Here is a 13,438-nt window from a genome sequence, read left to right on the forward strand (position 1 = left end):
TAAAGACTTAATTTGTAAGTCTCAAAACCATAAAAATCCTAGAAAAAAAATAAGCTGTAAGTCTTGAACATTTCTCATAGCAATATTTTTTCTGATGTATCTCTGTGAGCAAGGAAAACAAAAGAAAAATAAACAAATGGAACTAAAAAGTTTTTGCACAGCAAAGGAAACCATCAACAAAATGAAAAGACAACCCACTGAATGGGAGAACATATTAATCAATGATACATCTGATAAGGGGTTAATATCCAAAATTTATGAATAACATATATAACAACACAAACAAAATGAACAATCCAATTAAAAGAAACTGAATAGACACTTCTCTAAAGAAGACATGCAGTTGGCCAACAGACATGAATAGATGCTCAAGTCACTAATCATCAGAGAGATACAAATTAAAACCACAATGAGATATCACCTCACTCCTGTCAAAATGGCTATCATCAACAAATCACAAACAAGTATTGGTGAAAATATGGAGAAAAGAGAACTCTCATGCACTGTTAACAGGAATGCAGACTGATGCAGTCACTGTGGAAAACAGTTTGGAGTTTCTTCAAAAATTAAAAATGGAACTACCTTATGACTCAGTGATTCCACTTCTAGAAATATATTCGAAGGAACCTGAAACACTAATTCGAAAGAATATATGTACCCCTCTGTTCATTGCAGTGCTATTTTCAATGGCCAAGATCTGGAAGCAGCCCAAGTGCCAATCAGTAGATAAGTGGATAAAAAAGCTGTGGTATTCCATTGTGTAGATGTACCACAGTTTTCTAATCCATTCATCTGCTGATGGGCACTTAGGCTGTTTCCAGATATTAGCTATGGTAAATTTTGCTACTATGAACATTGGGATGCATATATCCTTTCTGAACACAATGGAATACTACGCTGCTGTAAAAAAGATGGAATTCTTACCATTTGCAACAGCATGGATGGAACTGGAGAGCATTATGCTTAGTGAAATAAGCCAGTCAATGAAAGAAAAATACCACATGATCTCACTCATTTATGGATAATAAAGACCATTATAAACTGATCAACAAAAGTAGATACAGAGGCAGAGCAACATTGAACAGAATGTCAAACTATAGCGGGAAGGCAGGGGAGGGTTGGGGGGGGTGGGTGAGAGATCAACCAAAGGACTTGTATGCATGCAATGGACACAAGACATTGGGGGTTAGGGGAGGCCAGGGGAAGGTCAAGGGGGGATTAAAAAAAAAAAGGAGACATATGTAATACTCTTTGTAATATTTTAAGCAATAAAACAAAACTTTGAAAAAAAAAGCTGCGGTACATTTACACAATGGAATACCATCCATTGTAGGGTAAGAAGGAAATCTTACCCTTTGTGACACTCTGGATGGACTTGGAGCGTACTGCGCTAAATAAAATAAGCCAGTCAGAGAAAGACAAATACCGTATGATTTCACTTACATGTGGAATCTAATAAAGAAAATAAACTAACAAACAAAATAGAAATAGACTCTAGATATAGAGAACATATATATGTTCTCAGAAGGGAGGGAATGGGCGAGGGGGCGGGGGGCTGGTGAAAAAGGTGAAGGGAATAAGCAAAAAAACAAAAAAGCCCACATAACACCTCATAGACACAAACAATAGTGTGATTACCAGAGGGAAAGGTGGTGGAGGGAGGTAGAAGAGGGTATAAGGGGGATAAATGATGAGGAAGGAGACTTGACTTGGGGTGGTGAACACACAATACAATATACAGATGTGTATTTTAGAATTGTACATTTGAAACCTTTATAATTTTATTAACCAAGGCCACCCAAATAAATCAATAAAATAAACAAACAAAAATTTCTTTCACCTATGTTTATTCAACACCCTTCCTAGCCACTGCTCAGCTCCTCCATCCATTCCTGCTCTTTGAACTAATGAAGATATAGTCTATGTCTTTATGACTACTTTCAGTTACCAGCCATGTTTTACAAACACCTGAAGTATACATGAAGAAAGAAGAGAGAGACTCGATAAATAATAGGATAAAGGTGGATAGATGGAAAATCAGGTTGATGGTGAACAATAAAAATTCCACCTCTGCCCTCAAGGAGTTTACAATCCAGCAGGAGCCAGGTGTGTAAATCAGAACAATATACACCTGCATCAGTGCAGACACACAATGCATATTCAATGGGGGCGAAGGAGCACCTAAGTCAGTCAGGGCGAGATGGAGAAAGCTTCACAGAAGCCCTAGAGCTACACATGGAAAGACTAAGTAGAGATGCTTTGAGCAGGCTAGGGGAGGCACTCCAGGCAGAATACGTGTGTTAGAAAGTGTGAGAGCCTACAGAGAATCTGATATTGCTATGAGGATGGCTGGGGGAAGAGAGGTGGGGCATGAAGCCACTTCGTAAGGGATCAGGAAGAAAAAGTCATAATGGTGGTAAAAGCTATTGAAAAAAACTAAATATATTCACATTAGTCATAAAGGTAAGGCATTCTTTTTTTTAAAAAAAGTCTTTTTTATTATTCATATTTACACATTTTTACTTTGGTTTTAATGTGTACTGAATGCTGGGTAGTGACTAGATAAAAAGAATATGAAAAATAGGAGTAGTTATAAATCATGACAAAACAAATAATGCTGCTTTACCTGGTTTAAGAAGAAGAAAGTTACTATCACCTGGAAAGCCCCTCCCAGGGTCATGCCCTTGCCTTCCTGCTCAGAAATCACCTTTAAAGGGCTGAGCCCAGGCTAAGCCCGCATTCTTCCCCCTCCCTGCTTCCCTGTGAATATTTAACCAACCCCTCCCTTCCTATCCTAATCTTATCCCCTGAACATAAAAATAAATGCTTTTTTAAAAAACAAAACAAAACAGGAATGTCTCAGATTTTTCTCCTCTAGCATCTTTATTATTTTAATTTATCTTTATTTTTGAAAGTATTACAGATGTCCCTCCTTTTCCCCCCACTCCTACACCCCATTATACCCCACTCCTGCCCCAGGCCTTCACTGCACTATTGTCTGTGTCCATGGGTTATGCATACATGAATATAAATTCTTTGGTTAATTCCCCACCCCTCCACCCCCCTTATACCAGAAGCTGAAGCGCAGGCAAGTAATATCCAGTTAATTAGTGGTAAATGCAGAACTAGCACCAAGAGCTCCAAATTCCATTTTAGTTTGAGTCAGAAAAACCAACTCTAATTTTACCTCTAGTTTGCTTACTATCCCACCTCACTTCCTTGGAATTTTATAGTTTGGATCATAGGGAGACTCAGGTTAAAAAGCCACAAGCAGATGACAGAGAGCAAAGCATTGTAACTTGTCCCTGTATTTGGGAAACTTTCGGCAATTATCATAATAAATTACATCTTCACTGCTGCAATATTTATTTTGAAGGCTTGAGGGTATATAGTTCCTTAATGTTTAGTGGACTAATTATCAGTAGTCTGAGCCAAGAGGTGTGTCAAATTAAAGTTTGAGTCACTGGGAGCTTCAATTTAAAATTTAAGAATCCTCTTGGCTTTAGATCAAGGACGTCATGTCAAGTAACATTAACTTGAGAAACATTAAAAGTTAACTTTTGTCCTTGCTACAGAACCAAAAAATGACCACAAAAAAAAAAAAGCAGCATTATAAATAAGTATCATGGGGCTCTGCTCTTACCTGCTGGGCACAGGATTCGTAAGTGTTTGAATGTTGTCTGCAGATGTCTATTGACAGACTCATTAGGGAAGGTGGCTTTGTAAAGGCTTTGCACCCTATGTATGAAAATCATTATGCAGCCAGGAACTTCCAAGCTTCAAATCATTAGCTATTCTTCCCTCATCTGGGTCTTATCTGTTTGTCCTTTAGAATAAAACAACCATAAGGGCTGGCACGGACATCCAAAGGCCATTTAACTTTTGAATGTTGATGGGAAGGGACTTCAAAGATGGCTTAATCTAACTCCCTCTGTTTACAAAGAGGGAACCTGGGACCCAGAAAGTATCCATAGCCACTGAAGGTCATGGAAAGGCAGGACTTGGGACATGGTTCGTTTTTCTTCTCACTCCCTCAGTCATTGTATCAAGCAGCAGTAGACTGCACTTCTTACACAGGACATCTGCCCCTGCAGGGAGGTAGTGTTGGCTGAGCCTGTCAGAGAAGGGAGACACAGCCCTTGACTTCCCTCTTTGACTCTATGCCTTTGCTCAGAAAGAGCCATGAATCTGTGCTTCATCCCAGGGAAGCTGTCTGGAAGGACTTCCTGGCAGCTCACAGCGACACGCCAAGGCTTCCAGAGTGAGCCTGTTACATCATCAGTCCTGTAGGTGGATCCTGGGGTGAGTGGGTAGGTGGAGTGGGATTCTGTCATGAAATATACTTGGGCACCTTAGCCTGTCAGTGCAGTAAATAGGCTGCCTGACTTTGTTGGACCCAGCATTATCTCCACCTAGTTCGACCAGTTTCCCCTCTCCTTTATTCTTTCCATATGCCCATTATTATTCCACAGAGTTACATTCAATGGATTGCACCTTGGGAATCCTGCCCACCTCATTGCCTCAGTTCAGCTTTCCAGAAAGGGCCCATGCTCTGCTTAGGCACAGGTAAGCAGAGCTCTATTGCTGGGGGGTGGATTGATTTCATCACTTCATTGTAGAGAGTTCAGAGTATTGTTACTGTGACACGTGACAAAGTCAACATTGTAAGACTTGCTGCTAAGCTTCTGCTACAAGGCTGTGACAGAGTAAAACATCAGATCCATATTTCCATCCCTGAAAAAAAAATCTTCTCAAACTCTTTGCCAATTTTTTCTTAGGCAACAAACACACATTTCTCACATTGGATCATATATCAAACAATTTAACTGACCTTACAAATATCAATGTGTATAGGCGAATTAAAATCCATTTTTATGATCAAATTCCTTTCTGAAAGGAAGTTCTTTTGTTCATCTATATTCACTAAACAAATATTTATTTAGCACCTACTATATGCCAGATATTTTATATGGCTATGAACAAAACAGACCAAGATACCTACATGCAAGGCTTAGGTTCTAGTAGTGGAAACAATCAATCAAGTAATCAATAAGCCTACAAATAAACACATATAAAATCATTATTATGTGTACATTTGTAGTAAAACATATATGATCCTAAATGCTAGTGGTAGGAAAGTTGTCAATCACATGTTTGTAAAAGAACTAGAAGTTTCCTTTACCTTCTGACCATCATCTCATCCTAAATGTAATTCCCTAAAGTTCTCTGGGAAGCAGGAAGGCTGGAAAAGCAGAGGAAGATGGCTGTCTCGGGTGGCAGTCTTCTGCTTTATCCATTCTGCTGTGGTGACATCTGTCCAGCTGGATAGTCTATGCAGAGTCACCTGCCTGCCTTTGGCAGGGGTTCAACAGAACATGTATCTTGAGATTACACTGACATGCCCACTCCCTCTCGTTCTAGAGTTGCTTGAAGGTGGGAGGCCAATCTGGAGGTATGGAAGGTGATTTGGAGGCCATGCAAATGCTTGCAGAAAATTCAGAAATTGTGCCTTAAATAACATTATTTTCTTTTTGTTTTCTCCTAATCTTTCTGATTCCTTCTAGGAGAAGTCTCAGCAACAATCCCTGACACTCTCCTCTAACACTACTGGCTTTCTTTTTTTTAACAGGAAGAACACAGAACTGAGGCAGAGCCCTAGACAATAACAATATGCAGCCAGAACTTAATGACATTGATTTACTTTCATTGTATTTAACATTGCTTCAAACAAATGTATTTAAGCAAAAATTAGTCGATTTAAGTAAAATATTTAGCAAGTAGCAGTCCAGGTGTTTTTAGATGTTGCAAAAATTGTGAAGATGGAACATGAGTGACTAAAGTTAGGAAAACACTATTCTTGTCTCAAAAAAGCCAACAGCAAACTTCTGGATTTCCCTCTTGCTCTTAGAGTTACATATCACTAGATAGCTCAAAAAGCCAGTTACTGGGGATTTTTAGCTCCATATTTCTGCCCGTGTATAAATACTTTCCTAATGATAACAGTGTCCTATCAATAACCAATGCGTGATTTCAGTCCTCTTCCAATCCGTAAGCTTCTTTTAATCCCTTGAAAATCTTCTTGCCCGTGGGTTTGGGGAAAACTAAATGATCATGAGCACACTGTACCTCCCTGATGACCCGATGAGTGCTGCAAGTATTTCTGTTGACACTGGAAATTAGAGTGCAAAGAGCCTCCCAGGTGACTGGAGGATGATATTGCAATTTTTCACTAAATGGCTAGAGTTATTATAAAAATCCTGACACCTGTCATTATTATCCTGGAAGGAGATAAAAATTCACCCCAAAGCAAGGATATTTCAGCTGGATCAACTGTGCCAACTGAACCAGTTTCTCTAAGTACCCATCCATCCCTCATGTCCACAGATGGGATACAGAATGTACCGATGTGGCAATGGTGTTAAAAATAAGATATCTTCTCATAAGTTTAAGCATGGTCAAAAGTAACACTCATGTAACACCTGGACTGTTCTATTCACCCCCTTTCCCTCCACAGTCACCCACATGTTCTTCCCTGCCAACCTGTCTGCTGACAGAAGGGCTGGACAGCCTGAAAAATATATTTTTAGCACAAATCATCTTGTTTTAAATCAGTCAACATATCAAGAGAACATTTTATTCCTTCTCTCTCTCTCATTCACACACACATACCCTTTGCTTTTTCCACAACATAAATCCTCATGTGAATGTATCTTAGCCTTCAAAGTTCTTGCATTATAATTTAAAACTTTGGATTATTTCCTTCCAAGAAACCAGGGAATACAAATGATACACACAATAGTCTTTGATTCCTAATCGCTTTGTTCCTTGAAAAACAGAATTTAAAATTTAGCTTTACGCAATCTCTCCGTTCTCTAAAAGTACATAGCTGCCTACACTTGTTGATTGTCATTAAAGCCATTTCAACATAGTTCACTCCTGAGATCGAATTTCTATATAACTGTCCAAAAACTAGACAAAATTGGTTGAGTCTATAAATCTTTCTAATAGATTCCCAATGAGGCCGTGCTACGTTCAATTTCCTATGCAAGCACAGTAAGTCTGCTGCAGGAATATGTTATAAATGGATATCTGAGAAGCAGAGAATGGGTTATTCTGCTGATCTCTATGTCCTCTGCCTTCTGCTCACAAGGCCGGGCAGGGTAAAGTGATGCAAACCAAGGCCAACCGGGGTGCAAGAACTTACGCTGACTTCTTTCTTCTGAGCACACATGGGCTAGGGCTGGCTTCCTTTTAATTTTTAAATTGTATGTGTGTGCTGGCAACTGCAGCTCATCCCCGAGACATAATCCAAACAGAGAAACTATAGAGTTTTCCAATGAGCTTCACATGGAGTATCTACAGAGGCATATAGTGCACCTTGGATGACTTTCAAATTTTTTCAAAGCCATCTGGAGTTTTTTAAAGTTGACATTCTTTACAGAACCTGCAGAGAGAGTGGAGAGCATTGGGGTCTCAGGAAGAAATAAGATTTAAGATAGCCAACAGCTGTGGGAAATCCAGGTGCTGTCCCCTCCAAGTGCTTCGGCTCTTACCTGGCCGTTCCCTGCTGACTCAGCTGCACTCTCCTAAAGTGGTTCTTTCTCCCTGAGCACCACCTGCCTGAGGCAGAGAAAGTGACAGTCTGCTTTGCCTTGTCTGTGAGAAGCCTGGGGTCTTCTCATTTCCAGTGAGTCTATCTTGTCCTTTACCTCGACACAACAGCAGCTGTTTCTCCTTTATTTTTCTCCTACTGTTTTAAGCATAAATTGCCAAACCTAGTTCTGAATTTGCAACCAGATAATCCTTATTCTTCCCAGTCTCTCTCACTAAAGCATGACACATCAACATTTCGCTAACGGTAACTTCTTTATTTCTCGTGTTTGGCACATTTATGCTTTTGATCCCTTCCCTATAAAGAGAGGTTCCTCTGCTTCCATCTCTTCTGCTACCTATTTCCACAAAGCTCTGGATTTGAGTCTGACCATTACTCTCCTTCTGTCTCCCTCTTCAGCATCCACCTGCCATATTTACTCCCCGAATCCCATCTCTTAGGCCATGATGTCAATATCTACCAATGTAGGTTATGATTTCATGGGGCTTTTTAAAGCCTTAATGAACTTCCATCTCTGTCTCACTCTTGCTACTCAAATAAATTTTAAAGATCCATTCTAGCAAAAAGAAATCTTAATGACACAAGACTTTAACTATATTTCCCCTTAAAAAGCACGAAATAAAAGCACGAATCAAAGAAAAGTTGACCCAAACGACTCAATAATGTTCCGCAGTGAATGCAAATAAGGGTGATTTACTGTCCATGCATCTATCCAGGATGACATCCTGTCTGTATCATGGAAACCCCACAAGCACTGTGCAGGAATAGAGGGTACATGCAGTTTACTCTCTTCCTGTTTAGATAACATGGTCTTAATCAGCAGAAGCTAAAAATAGAGATCACTGGTTTCTGGAAAGAATTGACTCCAAATTCTCTTTCTAAGGAATTGGAAATGAGAAGTCCAAGGGTCTTTGCTTCTTAGGAACAACAACAAAAATTAAAAACACATTTCCTCTGCTAGTATTTTCTAAACATTGAGAAGGTTGACTAGTATATTTAATTTTTGAAAACACTTTCCTAGGCAATGTATAACCTAGAGAAATCTATAGTTTTTGCTATTGAATTGAATATATTTATGAGCCTTGAACTCTTAGAGAAAAGTCAATCCTAAGTCTATAAAATGCAATTTTCCAAAATGTAAAGTTTAACTCTGAAAAGTAAGTTTTTAACTCCTTTCTGTCTTGAGAGTTACTAGAAGTATTTAGGCACATTACCTATCTGTCTACCTATAATGTTTTTTAAAATGATTATTGGGATGATCGATCTGGCTACTACATTATAAATTAATGACCCCAAACACACTCATCTGCATGAGCAGATCAACTGTAAACAAATTATAATGTTCTGTGCCTTAGTTCACAACTGATTTCAATTATCATGTTCCATTCCTCTCGTTTGGACATATAAAGTTAAGAAAGTTGAAGTTCTGAGTAGGCCTGACTTATGTGGAGAGGTGAGTTTAGGGTAGTGTTAGAAGTCATTTCAGGTCCTCAGGCACAGCGATACCTGGAGAGGAATAAAGCTCAGTAAACACTGTTTATGCTCATTGCCTCCCACCTGGACCCGAATGAATCATCCAGAGTGACCACCCACAAGGTCTTGTTTGTACTTATTGATTACTCCACGCTATTGTGACCATGTACAAATTACAGTATTTCAGAGCACTCAGAGTTCTAACTGAGCATTACAAAACCCAAATATATGTTATCTTTTATTATTCCTTTTTCTACAAATTGTCCTTGTGCAGAAGAATGCATCCTCACTCTTATCAAAGCTTAAAAACAACAAATGCCTATGATTACAAGGTTGAACCAATTTCCCTGAGAATGGGGAGAGGTATTTTATATTTGTTATATTGATATTCCATTGAGTCATTTTTCTTCTAAAGGCTAAATTACTTCTTGGAAGTAAATCCAAATCAATAAAAAAATTGATAGAAATCTTCTGGGCTACTTAGGGCTAGATTATTGTTAAATTGTCTCTTAGAAAACCAATTTGTATTTTCTATAAATTAGCAGCATTTGTTCATCAACACAGAATACACACTGATAGTTTTAAATCTATCTCTGAATTTAATAGGAAGAGTAATAAATTATGTTTATTTGTAAGGGGAAAAGAGGGATAAAGACATAAGCTATCTAATATGCTGTTTAGAAAAGAATCAACAGGAATAAATAGAGTACTGCTGGCACAAAAAAATCACTCATCCATCTTCTCTGTTTTGCCAAGTGAGAGAAGACCACATGATTTGAACAATTAAAAGTAAGATGATGCCTTTGCCTGGGTTTTTCAAGGACAAAGAGGTAAGCTAGGGTGCTCAATATGCAAGTCCCTTTCTTGTAATATTGCTGTGCAAATGTCAACATCTTCCAATAAATGGCAGGTCACTAAAAAGCTAATAATTAAGTCCCAGTGTTTGGGCTAGAAGTAAAAAAGAAGAACATAACTAACAAATAGAAGTCATCATGGTTTAACTATAGGAATAAAATGTCTACTTCTAGAAACACTTCAGTTGCAAATTTCTGATAAATAAATTATTTTTGTATTTGGATTGGTCTTTTCAGAGATGAAATATGAATTGTAGATATGAATTACAGAATCCCAAAATTCTGACAATAATTTTTTTGGGGGGGTTAAATTAGTCTGCTGTCAAAGAATGAGTCAGGCCTGGCCAAAGTGGCTCAGTGGTTGAGCATCAACCTATGAACCAGGGGGTCATGGTTTGATTCCCAGTCAGGGCACATGCCTGGGTTGTCAGCTAGCTCGATTCCCAGTATGGGTGGTGCAGGAGTCAGCCCATCAATGATTATCTCTCATCATTGATGTTTCTATCTCTCCCTCTCTGGAATCAATATATATATTTAAAAAGAATGAGTCAGTAATTAGGTATGTAAACATTTGAAAGGTTCTCCCAACATTTTGAAAGAATGCATTCAATTGAACAATGACTGCCATGGAACACATCCTTACCTTCTCTTAGTCCAAAAACTTTTAGGGTAGAATATATACAATATATTCTGAGCCCAGTGAAGCAAATGTATAGAAAAAAAGAGCACCAGGAAAAAAAGATGCTAAAAGTATCAAGATGACAATGATTTTCTCCTACTTCTCTATATTTTTTAGTATCTCCTTATCTTCTAAATTGAACATTTATAACTCTTATAATCACAAATGAAAAGGGAGAAAGGAAACCTACACTCATTTACTCATTTGTATGCCAAACATTTGGGGAATGCCATGCTTGATGATAGAGGAGCTATAGCACATTTCTCAAGTGGATCCCAGAACCTCCTACATCTTCTGGGAAACCATGGATTTCCAGAGACCACTTTAGACCAAGGTGCTACTTCTCCTCTGAAGTGGGGCTCAGGAAGCCGCATGTCTGAATCACCCACAGGGGATTCTGTTTGATACTAGTCTGAGAATCTCTGGTACTGAGACACATGCAGGGGTCCTCAAACTTTTAAAACAGGGGGCCAGTTCACTGTCCCTCAGACCGTTGGAGGGCCAGACTATAGTTTAAAAAAAAAACTATGAACAAATTCCTATGCACACTGCACATATCTTATTTTGAAGTAAAAAAACAAAACGGGAACAAATACAATATTTGTATTTGCATGTGGCCCGCGGGCCGTAGTTTGAGGACCCCTGCTAGAGGAACCTCTACACCTGAGTGTGGAAGGCTTCCCTAGGCTGAGACTTGGAGAAGTGATGAGACTGGTAGAGAAGAGGAACCAGGGAAGAAGAACAGGATGACCTAACATCTGATCTCTCCAGCTCAGTGATTCTCATTTCAGTCCATTTTAATCATTTGGGACTTGGCTCCTCAAGGATGCTGAGCATGGGCATCAGTTGGGAGCTTGTTCAAAGTGCAGATATTCAAGTCACAGTCTGGACCTTCTGGTTGCGAATCTATGTTTTAACACAATTCCTGGAAATCTGCATGTCTGTTACATTTGGAGATCCACTTTTGAGAAGCATCCTAGATTAGGGCTTCTGAAATGGATACCTTTCATTAACTTCACTCTTACAGGTGTATATGTGTTGAGTGGAATTTGTTTTTCTTTGCTTTGAATGATGCCTAAATGCACCATAATCTTATTACTTTCCATATTGGGTAGTAAATGAAAATACCTCCCCATTTATGAGTCTTATCTCACTTTTCCATTTAAGCTTAACTCATCCTTCAGATCGCATGTTAAAAAGTCACTTTCTCAAAATCTAAATGCAGACTAGGTCCTTGGTATATGCTATTTTTTTTAAAAAAAATTTTTTATTTTACTCGATTGGCTATAGTTTTAGATTTCCTACAATAATTGTGACCAAGAGGGAGGGGGGAGCATATTTTTAAGGATCTTAGATATACCATACAGTGAAACAGTTATTGATAATTCACACTGCATTTAAACTTACCTGAAGCATTGTTCGTTATACATAGAGATTTACTGCATAACTAAAAAAAAATGAATGAATTTCATGTCAGATTGGGGACTAGCGTATCAAATTATAAATTAGGAACTCACTTTCTATTAGATGAGAAATCATTTCTAACTCAACTTTTTTGGTAATTAAAAAAATTCCTTGTAAACTTGTTCCTTCTCTGTAAAGTGGTTTCTTTGGAGTCATGAATTTTTCTTCTGTATAATTTCAGAATTGCTTTTGTGAACTATGTTTATTGTATTTATCATCCAACAAATGTGTTGGTACTTAACATTGCCAATGAAAATGACATTCTGTGGTCTAAAATTCATTGGTTATTATCATAATAGTGTTTAACTTGAATCACAGAAGTCTATACCAAATGCTTACTGTTACTTTATGTTTGCCTTATCTCTTCTTTCTACATTTTATTATGAAGCTGAATCAAATTAATTTAGAAACTATTTTACTCATCCTATAGCCATTACAAAAATATGCAAGTCAATGAGCCAAATATTTCTTTTTTGGCATAGTTTTGAATATATATAAGTGCATATTATGTAAAATCTTAAAATTTCTATAAAAAATGGATCTTGCCAAATCAGTCAAGTGCTGAAGTGATTACTGAAATTATTCTCTTGTGAATGGTTTATAATTTTCATGCTGTTTTCTCATTTTTCCACAACCTTTAAATGTTTGATTTTAAAATGTTTCTTTTCTCTCCCTTTCTAAGATTTTGTAAAGTCTCAGACTTTTTTTTTTTACATTTTCTGCATGCAGCTACTAAACTTTAAAGTTTATTCATTTTTACCATTTTTTACATATGAAGTGAGTGATCAGTTAATGTTATGGTCAGAACTCACTTCTGGCAGTGACTGATTATGACTGGGTGCAGAGGACACTTTAAGACACTCAATCTCCTCAAGAGAGTGTGTGGTGCCCTAGCCGGTTTGGCTCAGTGGATTGAGCGTAGACTATGACCTCAGCTCGATCCCCAGTGTGGAGTATGCAGGAGGCAGCCAATCAATGATTCTCTTTCATCATTGATGTTTCTATCTCTCTCTCCCTCTTCTTTCCTCTCTGAAATCAATAAAAATATATTTTTTTAAAAAGAGAGAGTGTGTGGTCTGAGACAGTGGTAAGAAAGGAAATACTTTTATTGCATTATATTCCACAACCCACAAATTTGATGATGTTAAGAGTCATGAGTGCTAGCAGGTGCTAACTAAACTTTCGTTAAATTAGTTAATTTTCTGCTGCTGGAGACATAATCCAGGACATATCTATAAACCAACTTTGTTAATTATATTATTCAGTTCATCTTTCTCCTTTTTAAAATTTTTAATTATTGACAGTTTTATAGATGTCCCCCGTTTTTCCCCTTTGCCCCCCTCCATCCAGCCCCCC

The sequence above is a fragment of the Myotis lucifugus genome, unplaced genomic scaffold, assembly GCF_000147115.1.
Source record: "Myotis lucifugus unplaced genomic scaffold, Myoluc2.0 scaffold_0, whole genome shotgun sequence".
Classification (NCBI taxonomy): Eukaryota; Metazoa; Chordata; class Mammalia; order Chiroptera; family Vespertilionidae; genus Myotis; species Myotis lucifugus.